At 36.6% G+C, this 26,698-nt stretch overlaps 1 pseudogene; it reads left to right on the forward strand.

The window, feature by feature from the left end:
• Nucleotides 1–4,781: 4,781 nt before the first annotated feature.
• LOC122144393 lies at nt 4,782–26,688 on the forward strand (annotated as a pseudogene).
• Nucleotides 26,689–26,698: the final 10 nt, after the last annotated feature.

The raw sequence follows: 26,698 nt of genomic DNA on the forward strand, positions 1-26,698 counted from the left end.
CGTGAACTGTCTGTCTCGAAGGTCCCATCATTGCCACCTTCAAGCCGATGTTTGAGTGGTTAAGACACAAGAAAGAAATTTCTGAACGAATGTAGGCTGTTCCAGAGTGCTGACATATGTTTTGGCACATCAGTGGGCAGTCTGTGTGGAAGGAAAAAAGTGTGGCAAAAAAACGATGACAACGAGAAGAGGTTGACCGTGACCCTGAAGATTGTGGGGAGGACCGATTCCAGACCTTTGTGGACCTGCTGATTTGAGCAGTGCGACTGAGTTGGAGTAGAAACATCCAGAGCCAACGTGCACAGGCGTGATGCTTTTGGTCAACTAGAAACGCAGCGGCAGGATGTAGCGCCTGACCGGCTACCGGAAGCCACTGGATCTGTTGCTCAGTGGTCAAGTACTGTTTTCGGATGAAAGCAAATTTGCATGTCATTCGGAAATCAAGGTTGCTCAGAGTATGGAGGGAAAATTGGGGGGGGGGGGATCTGGGGAGAAGAAATGCCCAAAATGCCTGAAGTACTGTGTCAAGTACCCACTAGTCAGTGATGTTCTGGGTTTGGTGCCAATGTGCAGCTGCTGGTTGGTTATATATATTCAACCTTATTAATCATATAAAAATAGAAATTCTGCATTGACATATTCTGGCAGAACTTAACCATTAGTAGGAAAACCAAAGAAACAACAAAACAATGCAATAAATCCTTTGAGTTTTAAGCGGTTTACTGTACTACTGAGTGTAAAAAATAATGGTTTACTAATAATAATTGGAATTGTGTGTGTGTGGTTTATATTGATTCTTGTAGCAGTTCTGCCGCAGTATCCATAGTAGCTGTCATTGCATTAAGCCGTAGGTCGAATTTGTGGACGTGAACCTGCCTGTTGTTTCCTAGTCCCTACTCTTCCACTGGGACTTGGTGGGTAAGGAACCCCTGTCGATAGACGAGGCGCGTGGGCCAGATCATATCTGCAGAGCTTTCTCTCTCTGCTCCCATGAACGGGTATTAATCTGTAGAGGAGAAGATGAGTACGAATTTAGACATCAGTGCGATATGGAGCTTCAATTGCTGAGCCATAACGCCTTAACAAGATATAGAAGCTTATTTGCCACCGGACAATAGTACCAAAAGACAAAATATGCCCACTTCTTGAAAGGTGGTAGTGGTGTTGTATTTGTTTGATGGTTTTGGTTATGGTTATGTGTGGCATATTGTTCTGTGCTTATGAGAGTTTTAGATTTTTTTTGTGATCTGAACTTTTAATATATTGAGAGCTACTGAGTGGAAGAGGTTGTAGGTCATATTAAACCGGAGAAATTATGTTTAGGAATTTTGGGATATTTAGGATCCTGGAGATGATGAGTTTTGGATTCTGGGGATGTCTTTTGGAAAATAAACGAAACGTTAGATAATTCATATCAGTGGGATACTAAAACTTGTATCTAAGGAAAACCAGAAGTGTTTCATCCTTGTTGGAATGGAAAGACTCCTTAAAGAGATAATTCACATAAAAAAAATGAATCTGTTAATCATTTACTCTCGAATGAACCCTATGTGAGGTTTTCTTTTTGTCTGGAACACCGAAGGAGATATTTAAAATGTCCAGGTTTTTCTTTCTTTTCTATACAACAAAAGTTCTGTAGATTCAAACAAGTTAAAATAATTTAAAAAATTAGTCATGAATCTAAATGGGGTTCTGAAAGGACAGAGAAAAGAGGGAAGATTTTCAGTAAACTAATAACTTACATATGGTCCTCTCACACAAAGAATTAGATGGCTTAGATAATGAATGGCATACAAAAAGAATTGTTTCGAACACAGCATCACGGTCATGTGAAAGATGGCCAGGATTTTCCTTTGTCAGTAAGAACTGTTTCTGCAAATGCTGTGTTGTTGTAATCCCAAGCTTTTACTTGTATAGGTCTCTGAAGGAAATAGGCATTAGGAATTTGGAGATTACATCTTCTCAAGTACACACAACTGCAGGACGTGAAGATCAGGTAATGAAGTGAAAGTGCCACCATGGTAAATAATGAAATCGCCATGGGAAATTGGAATGAAAAAGACACTTCAGATAATCAGTTTACAAAATGATTACTGAAATCTTCAGTTTATTGTAAGAAAGAATGGAAAAGAAAAGAAACACAAGCATATCCTATTGAATTAACATAATCATACTACTAGAGAAGTAAGGACTGTTTTTGAGTTACATTGTATTTGATTAAAGTCTTCAACCAATGATCTTTGAGTCATTCAGTGGTTTTCCACTTGCTGTGTATGGCAAGGTTCCTGCTCAACACCCTACATTTATGGGAGGCAATGAAATTTTCCAGTATCTGATAAACAAAATATCTCAGCTCTGAGACTTTAGGTGACGAATTCCTTGACGCCATGGTTTCTCATGAGGGAGATCGCAAGAAGTCACCCATCTGCTCTGGCCACCATGCAGCCTTTTATAATACTGGTAAGTCTTTTATGGGCCACTAGGCCAGTACAGCTGCGCTGTATGCATAGATCATTACTGCTCAGACCTACGTCTTCATTCAATAAGTATGTTTGTTCTGATTCGAACAGCAGAAACAATAAATATGATATGGAGCAAAGTGTTCGGCTCTATAAAGAGAAGGTTTTATTTTCTTTAGACAGTTTTTGCTTCTTAAATTTGAAAGGATGTTTAAGCTATTTGTACTGGAAAGAAGCCTGTTAAAAAAATGAGAGCTCTTTATAGTTCATTATATCTGATTAGTTTTTATTGTCCTTTCTGTATGGTCAATTTTCCCTCAAACTTTTTTGCTGCCTCAGATTAAAAAGAAAATAAAGGATGAATACCTTCAATATACCTCCAGTTTAAATTTGAATTGATTCATGGGTTGCTATATCTTGACTTGTAAAGGTACTAACCAGTTTGCAAAAGTTGATTCATGCGTACTTTCTTTTTCTAATGAATGTCAATGGTGATTCAAGCCGATTTCACTCCTGCTAGATGCAGCTGATGACTGTTAGTGAACATGCACTACATGTTTACTTAATCTTGTATTTGAGGTCTTCATGATTTATCTTGTAGTACAACAAAGAGATTTTAAGGGTTACACTTTATTTTAAGGTCTCCTTGTTACAGTGTAATTATACATATAATAACTGAATAATATTAATTAACTACATGTACTTACTATATGGTTAGGGTTTGGGATTAAGTGTTTGGCTAAGGGTTTACTTGCATGTATTTATGCATACTTAATTGTTATTATAATAGCAAGTACATTAACGTGTAACAAGGACACCTTAAAAATAAAGTGTTACTGAATTTGCATTTGTTTATACTGTGTAAGATAATAAGCACTGTATGAGATAGAGCACCAGATTGATCACCCCCCCCCCCGACCCCTTTTTCACTGTATTTTTGCTAGATTTCAATGATTAGATATTAAGGAGTTGTTCGTGTGTGCCATAATTGTGGTTAGGCATGTGATTCATTGTGCCCTATCAGAAATACAGAGACAAGACCCCACTCTGGCAAGACACCTCTGGAACTGAGAACAGACGTTAGATATACCCTATCTAATAGCTGAAATGGGGGTGCACAGGGTGTTGTTCTACAGACTAGGCTCTGTGCATATGGATTGGGACACAGATCCCATAGATCTGAGATGTAAAGTGAGGGAAAATGAATTGAGTGAGAATTGAGTACTGTCTCAGCTAGACTGGAAAAAAATAAATAAATAAAATAAACTAAATAGTTTTGATCTTTTCAGGAAGAGAGAAGGACACAGTTAATTTTTCGCTCAGTCTATAAATTCAGAATCTTTTCTTTGGTAGTATTGTGATGATGATTTTTTTTAAACTCCAAATGCAAATTCAGTATTGGAGGGACAACTTCATATTTGATACCCTTTCATAAAGCTCAGTTCATTTTACACATCATATTTTTGTAAGGGGGAATGAGAAAAACTTGCAGTGACACATTGTGATGAGGATTAAAATACCCCTAAAGACACAGCTGCCGACAAAAATGCTGACATTTTAAGAAGACTAAAAAGAGAGAGTAAAGGGTTGTTGGGACATCCCCTATGGAATGTTAAGCCAGTAGAAATGACAGATGTCCTCAGTTTTAGTTTTTACAGCAGTTTAGGTTAAGGAGCAAGAAACGAGGAGAATCATAATCAACAGTCTTTATTGACATCTATGAAATCACACGTAGGGACACCGGATCGACATTCAAGAAGACAGCATGCAGGACCTCAGGAAACACAGGGCTTAAATACACATGGAAACTAATCAAGGGGAATCATGAGACACACCTAGAACCAAATCACACAATCAACATGAAAAAACTGGGACATGGAACCGTGGGAACAAGACACAGGATTGACATTACTCCCCCATCCCCGAAGGCGTGTCCACACACCACACAACATCCAATGGGGAGGTGGGGGCCACTCGGGAGGCCCCTTCAGAACTGGCTCGGTACACTGGAACGGCAGGCCCTCAGACCGGCACCCATTTCAGGGGTGCCATGGCTGAGCAGGTGGCAGACTGGGAAGCCCTGGTGGGCGCAGGGAACTCAGGGAGCCGTGGTTAGGGACCGGGCAGGGAGCACCTCTGGGGGGGGAACTCAGACCGTTTGGGGCCAGGTGGAGCTCAGCCAGTTCAGCAAAGGCCAGGGCACGGGAACAGGGCGACGGTCAGGGATGGCCTGGGCTCGGCAGCCTTGGCACTCGGGCCCGGCCTCCAAGAACAGACTCTTTACTACCCTCCTGCCAAAAAAAAAAAATTCCTTGGAGGGGAATGTCGGTTTCAGAGACCCTCCGTAGGTCTAACATCGGAGCTGGGCACTCCCTGGGCATGGACGTGGGGACTGGAGCCCTCCTTGAGCTGGGACGTGTGAACTGGAGCCCTCCATGGGCTGGATGTGGGAACTGGAGCCCTTGTAGGGCTGAACGTGGGAACTGGAGCCCTCCTAGGGCTGAACGTGGGAACTGGAACCCTCTCTGGGCTAAACTTGGGGACTGGAACCCTCTCTGGGCTAATCTCGGGGACTGGAGCCCTCTCTGAACTAGGCTCGGGGGCTGGTGCCCTCTGTTGGCTAAACTCGGGGAGTGGAGCTCTCTCTGGGCTAAACCTCAGGACCAGGGGACCTCTCTGGAGTAAACCCGGGAACATGAGCCTCCATGGGCTAAACTCAGGAACAGGAGCCCTCCATGGGCTAAAAAAACTCAGGAACTGGAGCCTTCGGTGGACTAAACTCAGGAAACTGGAGCCCTCTTTGGGATGAATTCGGGGCCTGGAGCCCACACTGGAGCGAGCTCTGGGCCTGGAGTTGACCTCTGGGGGCTGGAGCTGACACTGGAGAGAGCTCTGGGGCTAGAATAAGGGTGGAGAACAGTTTTTTTCTTCTCCTCCTCCTTTAGTTAGAGGTGAACATTAGAGTTAGAGTTGACTTCGGAACGGCCAGCGGGCTTAACTGAGGAACGGCTGGCGGGCTTGACGGAATGGAAACGGAAAACCAAAACAACACCTTTCAAAAAAAATGTATAACAGAAACACAGAGAGTAGGGGGCGCCGCTTACTGTTTATGGTGCTGTCTTCTTTCACGATGTGCCTATTGTGAGGAGTGAGGAAACAAAGGAGTGACGAAACGAGGAGAACGCAGGAGAATCATAATCAACAGTCCTTTTTTTGACATCTAGGAAATCACACCTAGGACACGGAATTGACGTTCAAAACAGCTCGGAGGACTCAGGAAACACAGCACTTAAATACACATGGAAACCTAATCAAGAAAAATCATGAGACACACTTGGAACCAAATTAACACAATCAACATGGGAAAACTGGGACATGGAACACGTGGGGAACAAAGACACAGGACTGACATTAAGCCTATAGATCTGAATATCTCTGATTTTCTGGCTTTTCATTTTTACATTTTTCACCACTATTATTTAATAGGTAAATGTATAAATCCCAGTTACTTGAAGTATTAACATCTCTTTTATGGGTTTCATGATCCAGTTTACTCTAACAAAGTTACGAAGTTGTCAGAAATACAAAGTTCTGTCATGAAACTCATAGATGGTGCAGGCTGTAGATTCTAACTTCAATCTGATATGATAACATTATTCACATGGCGCAGATAATTGGTTTATTTTTCAAATCAATAGCCAATGAGCTTGCATTCAAATACTTGGCTAGTGCTTGCTGTAGCAGTTGCAGCACGCTTAAGACGAAAATCTCCACCTTCCCCCAGCTCCACCTGTATAGATCTGCTACAGGGTAATTTCATGTATGTTATATATCTGGTTATTTCATATGTTATATGTGCAGTAGCAGTATTTCCTACATGCTCACAGCACCATGTCTCTGGATGTATTAGCAGAAGCAAGTCTCGGTATTTGCTCTTTTGATCTTGTGGCAGAATAGATAAACTACCAGCAGCATACAGTAGCTTATCTTTTCCGCCACAAGATCAAAACACATTAATGTTGTCGTGTACATTGCCATGCTAAAATCTCAGGAGAGTTGGTCAAATTCAAACTTCTGTGCAAAGGGATCTTTAGACACTTTTTTGTCTGTTAATGTTATAATAAGCAACAGAAATAGTTCACCCAAAAATAAAAATTTGCTGAGAATTTACTCGCCATCCAAGGTGTAGATGAGTTCATTAAAAATAATCCATTATTTTGATGTTTTGAGTTCAGTTTGGACTCTCATTTTGACGTCATTTCATTGCTGAGCAAGTGATGTAATGTTAAATTTCTCCAAAATCTGTTCCAATAAATTAAACAAATTAATCTGCATCTTGGATGATCTGAGAGTTAGCAAATTTTAATTTTTAGGTGAACTATTTCCTTTAATATGTGTGAATGTCATTTCATTAAACTGATCTCAGGGTAATTTTTGTGGATAAATGAAGTCAGGTTTTCAAGGTTCTCGCAGCTGTCCCCAGGTAGTTCATAATGTTCCACTAACTATTGAAAACTCTAAAGTGTCCAAATAATTTAGTTTTAACATCATGAGCTCAGAGAAAGCTCATTCTTTCTCAGTTAGGAGCCCAGTTCTTCCTAGCGTGCCCATGAATGCTTCAGTGAATCACTAAATTCCCTTTCACCTCATTTGGGAGCGAGTGGTGATGGCTGATAATGTTGCTGGTAAGAGCTGCAGAGCTCTGCTTTTCCCACTGGGTCACTGTGTCCCTCACAGACTGGAGGAACTTCTGAATCGAGAGTATGCTTTTCATCTCATTTTACTTGAATTGCACATTCATTTCAAGCTCTTCTGCACCCAAGAAAAAGTGTCAGATTAAATTATCAACCTCTCTTTCAAATTAAAGTAATAAGGTTTGGAAGAGAGGCAATTTACTGACTTCTATTCAGAATCGTGAAGGGTTTACTGCCCATTTAAACCTATTTATATGCATTTAATGTACAATACATTCTGTATAAAATAAAAAAGGCAGTTCAGTCCTCTTTAGTGAAAAATCAGTGCAGTCAAGACTGGCATAAAATTAATTTGCATTCCTCCAGATGTCATGAGAATTTTATGGTAATGTGTGTGCTGTCCACTGCATATTTGAGAGTTTTTTTTTATGATGATGATAATTTATTTTTTGAAGTTTTTGCCTTTATTGGGACAGGACAGTATAGAGCTATAAAGCAGATATTATGGTACAAACTGAATCTCGAATTTTTGGCAGCAACTGGAATGGCATTAGATTTCAAGATTATGTTATTTAATAATTTACTGACTGATGCCCATCCAAGTCTTTGTTGTGAACTATACTCTTATCCTGGAATCCAAAGCCATTTTAGGGTTACAGGAATTGTCTGTAAAGTTAATGGAAATGTCTTGGCAGAAAATGTACCTCTCCCTTTTTTCCATTTTTCTACATATTTTTTTCCTTACAGTGTACCTAAATGATCAACAATTATAGGTACAAGCTAATATCAAAGTGTATCATAAAATGATCTATTATTATTGAAAATTGCAACTAAGCAACATGCCGACATGCTAGGCTGACTTGCTGCTTGGCCAACTAGCTGATCAATGGTTTCCTCTTTTTATGTGATTTAGAGGGAAAAAATGCAAAATAAATAAAGAAACTAGCTGAATTTGTTGTTTTTGTTTCTAGTTACTTTTTGGTGAAAAAAGTTGCTACTAGGTAGCCTGAAAAATTTGCTAAATCTAGCAACAAAATTGCTACAGTAACCCTATGAGACAGCATTCCAGAATGGCTGTTTATGATTTATGGAGAATGTAAAAAATAAAGCGGGTGCATAGATTTTTTAACATTATAGGGTGGCACAGTTATGTTCTTCTCAAAAAGATTTTTTTTTTTTGCATTAGGTTCCCTTTAAAAAAGTAGTTCTGCAATTTTCTGGCTAATGAACCCAACAAAAATGAATTGCAGACTTAGAAACCAGCTATTTTTTTTGCTCACCCCAGCCCCCAGGCAGACACAATTTACCCTCCCAACCTCACAGGCACTAGCCCAGAGTTTAAATCTTACTATGGCTAATATAAAACAGAGAACAGAAGCATGCCAGGGGCATTTTTCAGGATTTGACAACATCTAGGGTGAAGGCCAAAACATCAGGGTCTTGTAGGAAGTCTGGGGGTATCCTCCTCTGAGAGATTAACATTTTATATATACCAAGTATCACTCAGATCACCTCATGTAGTTTTATATTAATTAAGTAAATTAACAACATAACATATATGAAAAAAGTGCTTGCTCGTGTCTCGTTTTCTTTTTCCTCTTTTATCTCACAGTATGGTCCCTCCCTGGAAGTAAATAGGCAGAGGTACAAATATAAACGTTACTTGCTTTCTGTTTTGCACAACAGTACGCGCTATATTATTAGTAAAATTACTCAGTGTTCTAATGTTTTATGGCCTTAATTGCTTTTCAAAAATATAAAAGATGACTGTATTTCAATCATTAAGAGGCTGATGAAAGGAAAACGTCGTCTGTGTGAGACTATATATAGTCTAAGTCCACCCACTGTTGCAACATTGTAAATAAGGCTAATGAAAATGAGGTATTAATTGACATAAAATATATTTGTTAGGTAAAACAAAATGTTGGGGGATGCTACAGTGAACATCATGAGAAGTGTACAGTGTTATGATGAGTTATGCAAAACACAAAGTTTTGGGTTTGAATGTGTTTTCTGAATGGTTATTAAGCAGCTGGCTTTGGTTAAATTTTTCACAAAGCAACTTTTTTAGATTTTAAAGCTGAATATCTAGCCATTTCTTGTGTCAGATGTCCAAAAGAGCATCCAGACCACAACTGATTAATAGAATCCATTAACATTATCAGCACTTATTTGTTACGACTTTCTTTTTGAACAGGTTTTCTTCAGAACAACATAATTCAGATGGTCTCAAGCCGTGCCTTCAGCGGACTATTCAATCTAGAAAAACTGTAAGTACTTCTTTTTTCTTATCTTTCACTTCAGATCACCTTTTTAAAAAGAGTCCAAATATTCTTTTTGTTTCTGGTGTTACTGATAGTCAATGCAATTTCTTGAACTTCATGAGAAGCCAGTGAGAGAGTGTGTGTTCATAAGAGAGGTGTTAGGACGTCTCCAGCCAAACTGGAGATGAGAAATGAAAGTCCCAGATTGAATACTGAACAATGTGCCGCCCAAGATTGTTTGCATGTGTATTCATTGATGCTTCTTCTGCTGTTGCTTTAAGGTGTGGAGCACAATGGCATCTTTGAGCTGTAGATCTTGGGGCCGAGTAGGCACAGACTATTTTTTTGTCAATTGTCCCAGAAGTGAGGACGGAAAAGCTTTATCCCTAGAAGATGATGATGTATATCATTAGAGAAAGTCAGGTCTAGATGATAAATGTCTTCTTACAAAGTGTTGTAGGAATTACAAACTTACCTTTTCCTTTCCATTCCAATCTGTTTTTTAGTTCAGTCAAAATCATCTCAGAAGAAAGCACAGAGTCAGAAATGAGTTGCTATGCTCGTATTCATTTGGATTCCTTATAGGGCAATTTATTATTTTTATGGCTGTAAATCAATCCTTTGGACAATTTAATGCTTAACCTTGACAGGGGACAGAGCTTTTTTTTTAATCATTTTCAAGTCTGTGTCTATAATTAAACATTGTTCTTTTGTGCAGGTTTCTTAGCCAAAACCACATAACATATTTAGGACCAGGTGTATTCCGAGATCTACACAAAGTTAGACTGGCTGTGAGTATGCATTGCAAACACATTTAATGAATTAGAAAAGGGGAAAATGGCTTCTTCTTGCTCTTCTGCATCAAATATAAATCACAAAATAAATACAAGTAGAGAGTTGAGACCGTGGTCAAACTGGAAACCATCATTTAGTCACTTTTGTTGTTTTATACTTTAAAGAAAATTTAAAAGTGTCATGAAGTTTTTTTTTTTTTTTTCATAATTTTTAATATATTTAACATTTTCTGTTTATTTTTTCTGTTTTCTAGTGTTTATGTTTTGGTTACTTTAAATTTTTTAATCATCTATTTTCTTGAACTTTATCCTATAGTTTAGAGTTACACAATATTTCATCTCATATTTAGTAATATTTGTTTGTTTGTTGTCTCCCTTGATAAATAGATGCTTAATTAATTTGGCATAATCACACAGAAAAGATGTGGTCTGTGGAATAGCTCTGAGTTAGTAGAATTTGGCTCTGGAAAGTGTTGAAAATAGAATGTGGTTTTGCAGCAGAAAAGAAGCTGAGAATTACTTGTGTGGCTTTTCGCGGTTGCCAATCCCAGACGCAGGTTGGGCAGATTTATGCAGTACTTGAATAAGCACAGTCACTGACAGAAGATTTGCCAAAAAGATATTTTTTTAAATATATTTTTTAATTAATTTATTTTTTTGCTTAACATTTTGTAAAAAACATTTCAGTTATTGTATTTATTTTTTTTTCCCCTCAGAGTGTTAGACCACAACCCACTTAAAAACCGTTACCCGTGATACGTTCATCGGTCTGAGGTCACTGACATTTCTGTAAGTATCTTGTTTTTTTTCATGGTGATTCTTTACTGTGGCAATTTTGTTTAAATAGTTGTCCTTACAGTTATCTCTTTGATGAAAAATGTCAAGCTTTGTTTTATTATATATATTTAATCAAGCTTGTTCCTGTTTTCTGATCCAATTGTCTGACAAGACAATTTATATCTATTTCTAGGATGTTGTTTCATGAGTTTAAAGTTGTCTTTTAATTGAACTACTTTTCCCCTGTTTTTTCCTGTTACTATGCACTAAATCAAGGCAAAGGCACAATTCCCACAATGATTTGAGATGTCGAAGACATATCTGAGTTTAGCAGTACTTTTGTGTTCACTTGTTGGTTACAAGTATTATCAAGAGAATGTCAACAGAAAGGCACTTCATCGTTCAAGTAACGACAAAAGAATCTAGCGTTCCACTAACCCTGAAACTCAGCCAATTTTGTTTCTGCGACAAGGACTCAAAATCATCTCTGAGACAGCTTTTTGATCTTTTCACCGTAAACACAGAACTGTCTGTACCCACAAGAAAGCTAACAGAAATTTTACACTTTTAGATTTCAAAATGTGGGTTGCTTGAAGGCCATTGTGCAGCCATTTGTACAAGTAGTAAGAAATCCATGATCATAGGGTCTCTTCAGAATGTCTTTAATTTCCCCTGGAAATGTCCTTTGGCTTTCCAGTTTCCACTTTTTTTTTTTTTTTTTTTTCCCTTTTAAAGTAATGAACTACTCCATAAATAAAAAAATATCCTCATTTTATATTATGTTTCGTAACCATTTTCAGTAAATTTACTAGGGTAATAGTAGCATTAGAAAATAAAAATGAATTTTAAGTTTATTGTATCTATTCACTTATTTATTTATATTTTTTATTATTATATTTTTATTTAAATTATTTATTTTTAGCTTCTCAAACTGGAAAAGGCACTTAGATCATAGAATAACCAGCTGGGTTTTCAGGCTGATCGTGTGTTTTTTTGTTGGGTGGTAACTGAAATATTAAGATTATTTCAAAGTAAATCTGAAACATTTACACAGTATTTTTCCTACACAGTATTTCTAAACAAAAATCTGCAGCATGCAAATTGCACCGAGTTTATGGCCCATGTTTGTGTTTGATTTGCATAATTCATTTAGTGAACCAGAATCTTTAAAAACTCCGACACTGTGTGTGTTTTTTTGTTTGTCCATCACAGCTTTGTGAATAAACATATGGCACAATTTCATATTATTTGGGACTTTCACCTTAATAAAAAATCAGGGGTCTCTCAGGGTCAGCTAACTAATACAGAAAAAAATCTAAGTGATATTAGAGTGCCCCATTATGGGTTTTTGGAAATTACCTCTCATGCAGCGTGCGTAACACAGCTCTAAGTGAATGAAAACATCCTGCAAAGTTTTAAATCTTAAAGTGCACCGTGTATTAAAGTTATTGTCTCTCAAAAGAAAGAGTCGACTCTGAATCATTTAAACAAGACATTTTTAAAATGAATCCCAAGCCATTTCATGCTGAAGTCACATGATACATTTTGAGTCTTTTCCCGTTGTATGAATGAAAATGCAAATTCATTCTTTGCCACTAGGTGCCACTTGGTAAAAATAGTGGTTTCCCCGGTAACGCTGTACACAAAGCAGCCTCACAAACCAGACCAATCGCTAATCACTGCAGATTAGCATCACGTAAAAGGGGGGTTTGGAAAAAATGAATCGTTGAGCGAACGTTTGGGAGTCTTTGAGCAAATAAATAAAAGTAAGTAAGATAAGTAAAATAAATACAAATTATAAGACAATGAAAGTGTTTTTTGACCTTGCATGCATGTCAACCTGTTGTTGGGGACTCTCAAAACCAAAATATGAACCTTTCATTACCCATAATAGGGGCACTTTAAGCATCACTGCAGAGAACAGTCCCTCATGAGATTACTTTTCATGAGTGAAGGCAAGTATCTGAAGTCATGCCAGAAGTGATTATACGCTTGCCTGGAATGTTTTCTCCTGTTCACTTCGCTTTGTGATACCCGTAATTGCTGAAATAACAGTAGTAAGTCTTCTGAACAGTTTCCAGAAGCCTGGTTCTGTTTGCAATTTATCCATTGCATGCAAAAGCTTGTGGGAGTCTGTATTGACAGAAAATTATAGTTTGAGCCCAATGATGCATCCATACTGGTGTGACTCTGTACTGGACTGAAGTGCTAAATAGACAGCATTGTGAAACACAAAAGTAAATATGGGAACTGAAAAAAAAAAAAATCTGATTTATTATTAAATAAATACAGCCTTATAAATTAGCTGTACAAGCGTCCACTGAATAATAAGCACTCTATTAATTTTTCATTTATGAGAACAGATAAAATTGCTCTCTAAATTTGCATAATAAGCTAAATTATGTATTGTTGGCGTCTTAGGATAATATCTTATTTCCTGGTGTTTTTGACTAAATGAATGACCTTCTTTCAGAGATGTTTTTAAATTAATATATTAGTTAATTAGTTAGTTGTTAATAATTAAGGATTCACTTAATAAGAACTAATTTAAAATACTATTTCCAGATAATTTTGCTTGTGAAACGGAGGACACCTAATAGCACACAGCTAGTCTGGCAGAAAGCCTTGATTGTTTTTCCTCTGAAACTGATTCAGTCATATCTAAAAGTGCTGCAGGGGGTTTGCTGAATTTCTACAGTAAAGACCTTCAAGGCTCTTGCTGTGACAGTCTGCACATCGAGGCTGTATTGCCATTTTAGGTGGTTAATTTAAATCTTTATTCATTTTCAGATCCATGGTGAACACGTCCCTGTTGTGGCTCCCTGACTCGAGTTTCTGTCAGCACATGCCCTTGCTCAGGTGGTTGTGAGTATTTCCTGTTACTGAATTCCTACAAAGTAGAGCAGGGGTCGGCAACCTTTTCGGCATGACATGCCATTTTAAATTTTTCTGGTTAACCGTAGTGTCAACACCAGCTTTTTAATGCATTCTGTATTTATACAGTATATACACATTTTTAAATGATACGATAAAAAACAATAGGCCTATTTAATTTTCATGCAAATAGTTTGAGTATTTTTTATAATTTTTTTTGAAATATAGATCAAGTGTGACCGTACTGAACACCACTGTATGTGTGTGACAAGGCCAATGCCTTAAAACATTCAGTTTAATCACCGTTCTATATTTGTCATGGATTGATGGGGAAAGGAGCTTGAAGGAGTACGGAGGAGGCAGCTAGTCAAACAAACGGAGTCTTTAATAAATCCACATGGGAATGTAGGAGAAAACAACCTCTTTACACGGAGACAGGACAAAGAAACTGAGGAAAGGCAGGGCTATAAATACTTAACCAAACGATGGACTAATAAGATGATTAATGGACACAGGTGGAAACTAATGAACTAATCAAGCAACACAGGAAAACTAGGTCAAGGCAGGGAGAACAGAAACACAGAACATAAATGTGACATTATTAATGCACTGCTTTAACTGATACGCGCGCACATACACACTACTCGCATACAGAGATCTGAGATCGCGCTGTGCAAAAACTAACATTCAGAAGCTCATAAAATTTTTGTCAGCACTGCCACACGACTTCTATTAATTGATACTGAATTGCTACATTATATTCCTCAGCAATGAGGGGGGTAAAATCGCTGTTTTTTAAGTAACTAAACTCAGCTTCATTATTTGTAGAAAGACAGACTCGGAGCCCTCAATTTACTCACATCTCTCGCTCTCCAGCCACCTATCTCTCTCTCTCTCTCTCTCGGTCTCTTCCTCTCCTCTCTCCTCTCCTCTCTCTCTCTCTCGCTCTCAAAATGGCCATATTTGAGAAAAAAGTAGTTTGAGTAGTTTGCATCTCTGGATATAGCTGTCGGTCATTAAACATTTCTATCGTAAAACGTATCATTAAAAGTTGACTAGCATTAAATGATTTGCAGCTTCGTCTTGCCTCGCTCTCTTTAACGTTAAACTGATGCTTCGCGCTCTGCTTCTGTGAACATTAAACCCCGCCTACTTGATGAGCGCTATTGGATCACTGAGGCTTTGCTCTGAAGCGGCTAGTAATGTGCAGCAAGGCGCGCGCGCATCCGTAGACTAGCGTAAGTTAATTATTACACTTTAATAGTATTTATAGCTCCTAACAGGCTTTGTGACTATGAGAAGTTATTACCATCAAAATGTACATCAGTATGCGTTTTCTCTATTGCTCGTGTGCCAGCAATTATCTCTATGTGTGCCACTGTTGGCACCGGCACTCGTGCCATAGGTTGCCGACCCCTTAAGTAAAGGATCATATTTTGAGGATTTACATGTTATTTGAGATGCACATTAAAATATAAAGAAATATGTATAATTATGAGTAAGGCTCAAAGATGGTTTGGATATAACATCACGGTTAGATTGGTAAAAATGGCATTTAGAACCATCCACTGTGGTGGACACCATGCATTATGGGGTGAATTGATTTGCTGGCACACATGCACATGTTAAAGGTTCATTAGGGGAAATAAAGAGTTCTCCTGTGTTTATAATTGTTTAAGGCATCATGAGGCTCACAGTAATCCGCATGGCTGTACTTTAATCATTCTAATTCACTGAATTTTCCTGACACAACCAGTTAAACTACCAGTGTTTGTGTATGATACTGTAATAATGTTAAAGCATTTTTGGCTTGACCATTTTTTTCTGTGCTCATGTACATGTGCATCTTGTTTAGAGACACTAAGAAATACAGCATTTATTTTTGATCTGGGTTGTCTCTACATATCAAGCTGATTTCTCTGGAAAGTTTTGGTACTCTGGAAGGTTTTTTTTGTTTTGTTTTTTTGTTACTTTTAGCTGTAAGCATGTATATATCTCTACGTGTGTGTTTATACCTGCATTTCTATTAGTATATTAGTCATCTGGCTCTTTGGTTTATTTGAATAGGTCATTCTAAGGTTAACGAACAGAAAGAGTCTGTAACACTTAGCCGATGGTCTCTGAACTGAACAAATGATACCGCATCATAGCGTTTTGCTATGAGGTGGGTTTGAATTTAGCAAATCTCACTCGGTATGAATCATGTTAGCTCTCAGTGAAATTCCACAGTAAAACCACTTAATATATTTTATGCCATTGTCAGCAGTTGCTTTGCTCAGATAAACCTATGCCTAGAAGACCACACTCACTTCAAAACTTTAAAGATGTTTTTGTTCAAATTTTATAGCCAACAATTACCTTGAAACCTGATTATTTCTAGACAGGACACCCACGGACCGACCCACAGGCCAATTTATTGACCATCTGATGCGTATTGCACACAAAACTGGAAAGCATTTCCTCTATCTGGCAAACTTTAATCAGATAATCAGATTATTATCAGTCTACTTGGAAACAAAGTCATGTTTATGAGGTACCGGTTGATCCAACGAGTGCTTTTGAGGATGAATTAATCTCTAGATCTGCCAGTTTTTCAGGTTAGCGAGAACAAAACACACTGTGATTTCTTTTGTAGCGTATCAGTCAGATACTCTCTTTCTGTCTAAGTGGGCATTTATAGGCCAGATTAAGCTGCATGAGCTGTTTATTCAAAGGTCTGAGTACAACTCCATTGACTGTGTCACACATTTTGAGTAAACAATGAAAACTCCTCTCAAAGTGCCCGTATCTTTGCCAGATGTGTGTTTGTTTTCAAGTGTCTCTCCCTTCATGATGAGCACTTAAGACGCATTTTTAGCTTTTCTGTGAACAATGCACTCTGGTAATTATAGTCAGAGCAGAAAGAGACTGACAGTGGCCATCAGCAGGATCACTGTGATTTTAGATGTTACCTATGCGAGTGGCTCAGTCATGCTGCGATACTTTTGCCGCTGAATGACAATTTGCCATCTGATAGTCCAGCCTGACGCTTTGGAGAGAAAGACTATTAGAGGTACTATCAATGTCAGGCACATCCTCTCGATGAGTTGCTCGCTGAATGAAAAATTTCGGAATGGGGCTTCATGAGGCACTCTGATTATTCATGTCAAGCACCTATGGCTCTTGATTAGATTTATTTTTGTTGTTGCAGGAGGAGCAATGGGATGAGTTTTCCCAGTCATCAGTGCAAATGTTGTCTTCCTCTCATGTCTTCGAAGTCAGGATTTATAATTATTTTTTTTTATTTACAGCTCATTTTCTTTCTTTGCTTTTTCTTGGCTTGTCTTTCTTCACAGAGACTTCGCTGAGAACCACGTCGAGTTGCTGAATTGTTCCACTTTGAAGACGTGTACCGAGCTCACAGTGCTGTAAGTGTTTTTAACATGCATTTACCATCAGTCACAATCCACTGTAAAGTCTGATTGGTTGGTTTCATTGTGTTTTTTAAAGGATAGCTGCACATGCTGATGCCAGCATCACAATTTATGGCAATGTGGCAGCGAGTTTGATTTAATGGTCAGTTTAATTGAATGTGGTACAGATGTTGTTTTTAGTTTACGATGTCGGTTTTGGATCTCAGACATGTTTTTTTTTAAATCCTCAGTTTTTTATCTCTAAAAGGAAATGCTTGTGCTTGGTTAGTCATCAGGATGTGAATGTCTGACGGCACGTGTTTCTTACAAGTGAACAAAGTTTGATGCCCTTGTGGAAAATGAAGTCAAGCATGTGTTGAAATCTTCTTAATTTTACTGTTACTTTAAAATATAGGACATGCCACCGTTCTGGTTGTGTATATCACAAAGTCTTTTAATGTAAGGTGTTTCAAATAATTATATGTCATATACTGAGGGGTATAAAAGTCTGAGACCACTAGTAAAAATGGGTCTACTTTGCGGTTTTTTTTAAATTACATACCATTTTATTTTATTACACCATTTTTATTAAAATGCTATTGTCAGATTAACAACTTAATTAAAATTTTTAATATATTTTTTTTTTTTACATTTTAATTGTTTTTAACCATGTAAATGACTAGCATTTTGCTGTATACCAGAGCAAACTCACATCGTCTCAATTCCACCAGGAAGCTTTGCTCAAATGTGTCCCGCAAAATATCTAAACATAAAATATCTAAAAACAAATAAATCGTTTTTCATCTATTGCGCAAAAGCATCAAGAACAGCTAATTTAACATAAAAAAGATTAAAAGGTGCAAGAATAGGCAGAGTTTCTATTTATAACACGTTTGCAGCATTGAGCAATGTAACCAATCACTTACAGTACATATTTGTTGATTTCTGGATCGCAATGGCCAATCAGAGGTGTTTAAGTTAGAATCCACTCACCGCTCAAAAAGTTCTTGTGCAGTGCTGAAATTTGCATGCTCACAAATTCTCTCATTATAACACACAAGGTGTATTCATTATGAAAGAATAATTGTGCATATATTCATAGTGTTATAGCTTTGTGAGATCGCAATGAACTGAGATGTCAGCTTTTTAGTGATTATAAAGGGAGCACTGTTTGCTTGAATTCGGCCATTCCAAACCATGCACGCAGAAGCCCATGCTTGCTATTCTGTTAAAAATAACAGTGGTTTGTGAATGTCGATGCTTCAATAACAAATATTTTATCAGGAGTGTTTATTCTGGGATGTTGATGATGGAGCAGGCAAGTGCGAGACAGAATCCTGCAGGAGTGGGACTGAAAAATCCGTCCTGCGCAGTTCTTTAGTTTGAAGCAAATTATATTACTTAATAAAAAAAAATATTTATCTGCACTGCAGTTTTAACTCCCATCAGTTTTTACCTCAAGATGTTTGACTAGTTTTTGGTTGATCATAAAAATAGAGGACTCTAATTCCAGTGTCTCAGGGATCACCTGTGAATTTGACTCCTTTGGTCCTGATTCCCTCCTAAATCTGTTGAAAATGAAAGCAGCATGTCTCCCAGGAGAAGTGTGATGGTCGAAAGATTTTGTCAGTGTCATTATTGCCTTATGTGGACAGACTGGCATCTCTCACAGCAACAACAATAGCCCCTTCAGGGTTTTTTTTTTTTTCATGGTTCTTATAGTGCATTATTAGGATGTGCCATTCTCTTTTGTAATAGATGTGGGGAAGTGGCAGACATATCTTAAATGAGACTTGCAGGGAGAGATGGGTATCCCTGCAAATAAGGTCGGCTTGACCTTGCTGGAAAAATAAGCTGGAAATGCAGCAGAAAGCAGTATGATTTCGTTATCATCTGGCTGTTTCACAGCCCAGTGTCTGTTCTTTGAGGCTTTCCACTTAAGTGAAAATGTAGTCGTTTAGTCTTACTGGAAATTAACATTAAGTTTGTTCTCTCAATTTTTATGTCCAGATCACTGCATGACAATAAAATCAAGATCCTTCTAGAAAACACCTTTCATTCTCTTGGATCTTTGGTTGAACTGTGAGTACTGCAGCACATAATCTGGAAAGGATGTGAAATCTTGTGATTTGAGAGAAATAACTTTGTTTAAACTTTCTTCACAGACATAATTGAGATGGCATTATATGCACATGCATTATGCTTATTTTACAGATGTATTTGTCTTTCCTTCTGTAATTTTTTTTTTTTTTTTTTTTTTTTTTTTTTAGAGATTTGTCTTGCAACAGAATTTCCAATCTTCCTAAAAACACTTTCAGGAGTTTACAGTATCTGCAGAAACTGTGAGTCATGCACGTATCAGTCACATAGTTTATTTCAAAAGTGTTGAACTGATGAATGCACACAATGCAATAAACAACCCCACAATACTATGAAATAATGTTCTAAGGGATATTTCACCCAAGGGTATTTTTATCAAGATGGAAAAAATTCTGTCACTCACTCACCCTCATGTCCTTCCAAGTCTGCGTGCTGTTAGTTCTTCCATGGAACAAACAAGTCTTCATTTGCGAGCTGTCAACCCCGCAAAAATGACAAATGACCAAAAAAAAGCAATAAAAGTAGTCTAGCTGTATTTAGAGCTGTCGAAGCCATATGATAACTTTTTACGTGTTTGAGTGTTTAACTTCTTGAACTTTTTGAGTGTTTCATGTCCTTTTTGGAACTTGACAGCTCCTGGTAACTATCAACTGTCAATGGATAGTAAGAGCTACAAAGGTGTTCTTTAAAATTTAAAAAAAAAAAAAACAGTTTTTTTTTTTTGTGATTAGTTAATAATAATTACCATTTTTGGCTGACATACTCCATTTAATATTTGCAGGAACATATCCCATAATCCTTCACTCCATATTCATGCCAGTCACTTCGATCACCTGGTCCAACTTGAGTCTCTGTAAGTATCAACACAGCATGTTCTGCCTTTCAAAAGAATGCCTTTTAAGACCCTATTAGTAGGTGTCACATGAAATACAACATCCATTTGTATTTAACAGAAGTCTGGAAGGCATTGAAATTCCTGATATAACCACCAAGATGTTTCTTTCCAATGGGAAACCTGTCCCACATGTACGTACCTCTCAATGTGTGGTCTGTATTAATCTGCATAAACAGGATGCTCAGCTTGTAATCTGTTATGTGTACATATCTGTCTTTTTCTAGATATTTTGAGGATTTTCAGTACTGTTCCTATGCCCCACATGTTCGGAAATGTAAACCTAATACGGATGGCATTTCATCAGTGGAAGACCTGTTAGCCAGCCTGGTTCTGCGGGTGTCTGTCTGGGTTATGGCCTTCATCACCTGCTTTGGGAATCTTTTTGTTATTGGAATGCGCTCCTTCATTAGAGCAGAGAACAACCTGCATGCAGCCTGCATCAAAGTCTTGTGTTGTGAGTACAGGCGAAACTATTATTAACATTTGATTAATAAATATATTGTGCAAAAGTTTCAATAATAATAATAATACGATGACTTGGATGATGCAGGATGATGCAACCCTGGACAAACAAAACTGCCAAATAATATTCTTATATTTTATCATTAAGATCACAATAACATATTATGTGTACTTAACTTAATACATGATGCTAACTAGCCACATAACCTTATATTATAGTTATATAATACTGCCATACATATATTACATTGACAGATTACTTCCTGATTGTACCATTGAAAACATACACATTTGATTATTCTGGTCTTTGTATGGAACACTTCATATATTTAATACAAATTATAATTATTATTAGGGGTTCTAGCGCATAGTTCTGAAACCCTATTGTAATTGTTATTCTTATATTATATTAATAATAAAAATAAAATAAGTTTAATAATATATTATTAGTTATAACTATATTTAGCTATCTAATATATACATAATATAATATAGCTATATTAGTTGTTTTTATTATTATTATTATCCGTTACTTGTTGCAACCCACACAAAATACACACACTCACACTATCATCTGTCTGTAACAGTCTCATAAAAGTCCACAAAAACGTTTGGCTAGACATTTTACGAGAGAGGAAGAGAGGGATAGAGAGGGAGGATTTTCTTGAAAAGAAACTATGCCCATTTATGCAGCCTTCATGAATGGGGGTATTAGTGGAAAACCCAAGGGTAATAATATGTAAGGGAAGCTGATCTGAAAATGATCTGAATAATGGAAGCTGACAGTAAAGCCTGTTATGATTCGGTTTGCTTTTGTGTCTGTGTATGTGTTTGATTGTTCGTTCCTGAGCGTTTATGCATTCATCTATAATCCTATTTCGAAAGTAACAGTTCGTTTGTCTTCATAAGCTTGCTTGATTGAATGTTATGTGAAGTTTTGAACTTATTTAAAGGGTAAAGTTGCATACTTCCACAGTCCGATCTCTTCCGGATGTACCAAAAAAAAAATCTATAATCTACTAATACTTAAGTAAATCTGTGACAGATGTAGTTTTTCCAGGACAAGAACACGGATAGATGCTTGATAGGTTATTTTTTTCAGTGCTGCAGTTTTACCACCAAAAATCAACATTATTTTACAGTTTGTATTTGCGATTGTGATTACAAGCTTTTCCAACATATTCTCAATTTGACATGAAAATTTGTCTCTTCTTTAGACAAACCATCTTTTGCTAAATAAAGAAATTATGTGTGTGTATGTGTGTATAGTTTGTATAATGCTAATAATCATTTTACTTTTTTAAATAAAGGTCAAATTGCTGACTTAATTTTAGAAAAAGATGGTTTTAATATAGGTAAAATAGGTATTATTATAGAAATAATTAAGTTTTATTTACATATCTAATTTAATTATATGAAAGTAATGTAGTATAACTGTAATTTCGGTATAAATGTTATGCATGTTATGTATAAAAAATATGTTTTTTTTTATATATATATATATATTAATAATATATTGATTTATTATAAAGTATAATATAAATATATATAATAAATCAGTATAAGTATATATATATATATATATATATATATATATATATATATATATATATATATATATAATTAAATTGCAGGAGTGCAGACAGAATGATCGAATGATCATCCCATCCTTCAGCTGCATGATACTAATCTCTCCTTGTGCTCAGATGAAGGTCAGCGTGATCACGGAGGGTTGTTATTAACTGCTGTAACATTCACAGTTCACGGTTTCTGTCTGTGCTGGTTCTGTTAATCTCAGTTACATCAGTGCATTCAGGACAGGAACAAGAGCTTGGCCTTTATCCTCACTTGTTCGCTGGCTTTAATAGTGTCCCTCTACTCACCTTTGCCATGCTGTCAGAATCAAAAATCGCCTATTACCAAAGATGGCGGTACCATTGTCTGGCTCTGATTCATGATGTATTCCTTCAGATTATAAGGAACAAGGATACGTTTATACATTATTCACATTAAACGCATTACCCTTTTCTCATAAGCTTTTGTGACGGCTGCAGTTTTCCTAAATGTGCTGTCTTACTTGCGGGAGAACCTGCAAAATGAGCAGCTGTCAAATATTTCACACCTCCACAAGAAAGAGAGGCCTAAAATAAACTGGCAAGCAACTTCATGCCAGTTCTGGTCACGCTATGTCTTTGTTTTTAAAGTAATGAGGAAAATAATTTGCACTGTTAAGATTAACATCCATTACAGTAATCAATGCAGCAGGGGCTCACCGTTGTTTTAAATCTGTGACTAGAGTGTATAACAAAAACCAGCATGTCGTGACATAATGATACAAGAAATAAACCCAAAAAAAATGAAAACAAAACCCAAAAAGTTCAGTGGAGACATTGACTTTCGTGGTGAAGTTGGATGAGAAACAGTTGGTTGCTCATCTTCCTCTGACTGGCACATATTTAAAAAGATTACATGGTGTATTTATTTGTAGAAGCCGTAGTTAGTTTTTTTTTTTTTTTTTTTTTCATTTAAACTAAGCACTGCATCAAATGCTTGAGGAATGTTGTCATTATTTTGATTCTTTTGCTTTAATGTTTTCCAGTTGCTGACTGTCTGATGGGAGTCTATCTTTTCTTCCTGGGGATATTTGATGTGAAATTCCGGGGCGAATATAACCGGAATGCTCTTATCTGGATGGATAGTGTGGAATGCCGAACGATTGGCTTTCTCGCCATGCTCTCCTCTGAAGTATCTGTTCTTCTCATTACCTACTTAACACTAGAGAAATTCCTAGTCATCGTTTTCCCTTTTAGCCATCTGCGGCCCGGGAAGCTGCAGACAGTGTTGGTTCTGGCCTTCATCTGGATTCTGGGATTTGTCATAGCAGCTGTTCCCTTGCTTAATGAAGACCTGTTTGGGAACTATTATGGGAGAAATGGAGTATGTTTTCCTCTGCACTCTGACAGGCTGGAGAAGCCAACAGCCAAAGGATACTCCACAGGGATATTTCTTGGTTTGAGTCTTTTCACTCATTTGATGTTTACTAATATATTGATGTGTTTTCATGTATTTAGTAGTTTTAATTCTTCTATATACACACTACCAGTCAAAATTGTAAAATATTTAAGATTTGTAATGTTTTGTAATGAAAGAAGTCAGTTATGCTCACCAAGCCTGTAGTGTTGATCTGTTTTCAATTTGAATATGTTTAAAATATAATTAATACTTTGATGGCGTGATGTATTTTCAGCTGCCATTACCGCAATTTCCAGAGTCACATGATCCTTCAGAAAATTATTTTTTAATTCTTTTAATATGCTGATTTGACACTCAAGAAACATTTCCGATTATCTATGTTGATAACAGTCATGCTGCTTAATGTTATTTTGTATTTTTTGATAGACTGTAATTCAGAAGTCTGGGGCAAATAATATATATATTTTGGTTGCATTCAATTGTTAAAAAGTGACAGTAAAAATAATTTTAAAATGTTACAAAAGATTTAAAAAAGAATACTGTTCTTTGTTCAAGACTACTGAAAAAAAATTAACAGTTTCCACTGTCGGTTTCCACCAAATATTAAACTGTTTTTAACATTAATTATAAGAACCATTGTTATTGAGCACCAATAATAATTGATAATTATTGAGTACCAAATCAGTATATTAGAATGATTACTGAAAGACACTGGCACTTTCATGCAACACTGAAGATTGGAGTAATTAAGCTTTGCCATCTATTATTATTTTTTTTTCAAATATAAAACTGTAATAATTGTAATAACATTTCACAATATTACGGTTCTTTCTGTATTTTTAATAAAAGAATATTGCAGCCTTGGTAAATCGCCTATAAGAGACTTTTTTCTCAATCTCAATCCAAACTTTAGACATATTATAATATAATATAATATAATGAATATAATAAAATATTTGGGTTATATGATATGCATTATTCGATCACTCCTTTGAATGGTGTAAACTGTTAGAAGGCTATACACTATCCAAGCTTATTACTTTCCTATTTCAGTCCTTATGTGCAAATCCTGAAATATTTGTGTATTGTGTATTCACAGGTCTTAATCTGGTGGCGTTCTTGGTGATTGTCGTTTCCTATTCCAGCATGTTCTGTTCCATTTATAAAACCGGCATCAATGCCACAGATGTACGCAGTCGGCTACACAAAGACGTGGCTGTGGCCAACCGCTTTTTCTTTATTGTGTTCTCTGATGCCCTCTGCTGGATACCCATATTTTTGGTCAAAACACTCTCTCTGCTAAAAGTTGAGATTCCAGGTATGTTACCAGGGGCCCGTTCTTCATACGTCACTCAGTTAGCTGGATTTGATTGTTGACGATTTGGCATGATCTTGGATTATTTGGTTCTTTGAAGCTCATCCTGGACTTGCTGTTTTAGCAAAAGGTCCGTAAACGTACCTGCTCAGGAACAGGCTTATTTCATGTCAACAGGATTAGATTGCATCTTTTTAAGTGAAATTGATATTTAAAATCTATCCCAGTCACTGCTACTCTATTACAAGAGTACCCTACTAATCCAGGGACAATAAATTAAAATAATAATTTAAAAATGAATTTGAAAATAATATTATAATGTTGTGTAATCTGTAGACACAGTCAATTTTACTCATTGAAAGATTTATTTGTGATAAAATAATTACTTTATAATCGTAGAGTCTTAGTTAATCAGAGTCGTGCATTAATTTGAGTGCTGACAGATATTATGGTATGGCTTGATGGAGCGCAGGAGATTTAGATAACTTGATCTTGAATGCTGTCACATAACAAAACTGCTTCTAAGAAAAAATACATGAACTGCTAATTACAACATTGAAAAAAAAGTCAAACCTGTACAAATACTAGAAATCGTGAATATAAATAATTGGGAATCATGTAAAAAAACAATAATAAATCAAAAAATTAAAATAAAAACAGTGCACATTTCATTTAACTATTATAACATTTATGTAGTTTTGTTCACTTGGTTGTTTCCTTATAAAGGAACAGAAATTTGTCAAGTTTTTCGTCAGGTGTCTTTTTTAATTATATGATGTCATCACGTAGCTGTCTTGCCGCCAGCCAATCGCTGCATTGCTGATTCCCTGATTTATTTAAAGGTGGCATGATTTTTTTTTTTTTTTTACAACATGGATAAAACAGGCATTTTGATAACAGTTTTTATTAGTATTTCATTAAGTTTACACTTATTTTGACTTATCTGTTATGGTGAAAAACATTGTAAAGATTTTACTGAAAATGAAAATATTGTTCAGGCTGGAATTATTTATTTGGACATATTTGCACGGATCTTCAGCCCTAATAGCAGTTTGAATGCAAGGCAGTTCGTGCAAAATTTATTTTGAAAGAGAAACACTGTATCTTAATAATAAGGCACACAAAAACAAATTTCAGTTATATATTTCAATAAAAGTTTTAAATAATACATTTAGTAATGACAAACAATTGTTGGTGTTTTGTAGGTTTTGGTATTATATTTAAAACATGGTTTTGGTCCAGGTATTTTATTTTTAGAAATAAAAATAAATAAATAAATAAAAAAATGACCCCACTACCTCTTGGCCAAGTGTGTCACAGAATTTAAGATTATCAGTACAGCCAGTTCTTTTTTGTTGACATTTGCTCTATGTTTATTTCTGCAGGGACAATAAACTCCTGGATGGTGATCTTCGTTCTTCCTATCAACAGTGCCCTTTAACCCCATCCTCTACACCCTGACAACCAGCTTCTTCAGAGAGCAGGTGGAGCTCCTCCTGTGTCGCTGGCAGCGGCGCTCGGCATCAAAGAAAGACCGTAAGAGTCTCACCAGCTCCACTATCTATATGGAGACCCCTCGAAATGCAGAATACACCGCAAAAATTTCCTTGCCACGAATGTCTTTGGCAGACATGGATAACCAATATGGGTGAAAGAGTCAGTGAGTGAAAGGTATCAGGAGTGTAGGAGTGTACGCCAA

Source organism: Cyprinus carpio, unplaced genomic scaffold, assembly GCF_018340385.1.
Source record: "Cyprinus carpio isolate SPL01 unplaced genomic scaffold, ASM1834038v1 S000006658, whole genome shotgun sequence".
NCBI classification, from domain to species: Eukaryota; Metazoa; Chordata; class Actinopteri; order Cypriniformes; family Cyprinidae; genus Cyprinus; species Cyprinus carpio.